This window comes from Vigna radiata, unplaced genomic scaffold (assembly GCF_000741045.1).
Source record: "Vigna radiata var. radiata cultivar VC1973A unplaced genomic scaffold, Vradiata_ver6 scaffold_129, whole genome shotgun sequence".
NCBI classification, from domain to species: domain Eukaryota; kingdom Viridiplantae; phylum Streptophyta; class Magnoliopsida; order Fabales; family Fabaceae; genus Vigna; species Vigna radiata.
The window spans coordinates 535309-536610 of record NW_014543107.1 but is presented as its reverse complement, the minus strand read 5'-3'; the positions used below and the strand labels follow the sequence as shown (position 1 = coordinate 536610).

General features: G+C 35.4%; 1 protein-coding gene across 1 annotated transcript in view; it reads left to right on the top strand.

The window, feature by feature from the left end:
- LOC106752939 overlaps positions 1–443 on the top strand; it is a gene marked incomplete in the record, with an annotated part of 19746 nt that extends 19303 nt beyond the window's left edge. Inside the window, 1 exon segment of the mRNA XM_022777339.1 lies at positions 327–443.
- Between the last annotated feature and the right edge of the window lie 859 nt (positions 444–1302).

Here is a 1302-nt window from a genome sequence, read left to right as displayed (position 1 = left end):
ATATACTTAGGTCATTTTTATGCTATTATTATGTTGTATTAGAATTGCCTTTCCTAGCTTGGATTTTGGTTGTCGTTTGGTTGGATTGCTTGTCCTACTAGAGCCAGAATTATATGTGAGGATATTAATTTTTCTATCTGCTAATTAAGTTTCAAAATTTGAATTTTTGATAAACTACTGTTTTTTTAATGCTTTCCTTTGGTTGCAGTACCTGTGCTACATCAATGTTGTGTACTTGTATTTTGGATTTTGAATACTGTGACACAGTTAGCTGAAAAAAGACTATAGTAACTGGAATTTGACAGTTTTTTTCTGTGTTCAATTAGGTGAAAAGTGAAAGATTGGTAAAAGATTTTGGGTTTAAGACTAGGGTTACACTTGGTGATATTTTGGACGTTCTTAAGGCCTTGAGAAAATCATCGAAGACTCCATTCAAGGCAAGGTATGCATGTCCTTTACAGCTTTTACATATGCAGTTTAATTAGAGTTGTTTGATTAACTGCCAGACTTTTCATATAGAAGCACAATGACATAAAAGATACGGTGACACATAAATTTGAATTAATTGTACCCAACACTGTTTGTATGCGACACATATAATGACTCTAAGATTAATATTACAACATGTGCCGTATTGAAGAAAAAAGGAGGATTTGAAGGAGGACAAGTGTTTAGTGGATGAGTGATCTTGAAAGAGGTTCAGTCAACTCTCAAAGAAGAGGCTAGTGGCTATAATTTAGGAGACTAGGTTAAGGAACTCAAGAACAAGTATGAGACCAAATTAGCATCATATCATTCCTCATTCCGAGTTTAAAATACAAAAGGTGGAAACCTATGTACATGTGATCCTAAATTCATGGCACCATGAGTGGATCAAGTGACATTTGTCAAATCANGCTTTTGACATTGCAATATGTGCAAAATGCGCAAGCCTCTTTGAACGTGTAACTAGACTAAGGTTTCTCTTGGGCTTGAGTGAGTCCCATTGAAACCCTAATTAGACTACTCTACCCCAATCTAATCCTAGTTTGTACAATCCAAGCCAGAAAAACCTAAATTACTTGGCTCACATACAAGGTCTAAACCTATAGACCAGACGGTGCAAATATAAGGCTGGAATGATCTACACTACTTTTGTACATTTTATTACATATTAGGGTTGACCCATGTTGATAAGAGCTTGGCCTATTGAAGTAGTTATTATTATTATATTCTCTTGGCCTTTGCTATAGTGGTTGGTTCCTTGGTTAGGAGTCTTCCATCATCTCCTCCTTGTAGAAAAATACTAGTCCTCAAATCTGT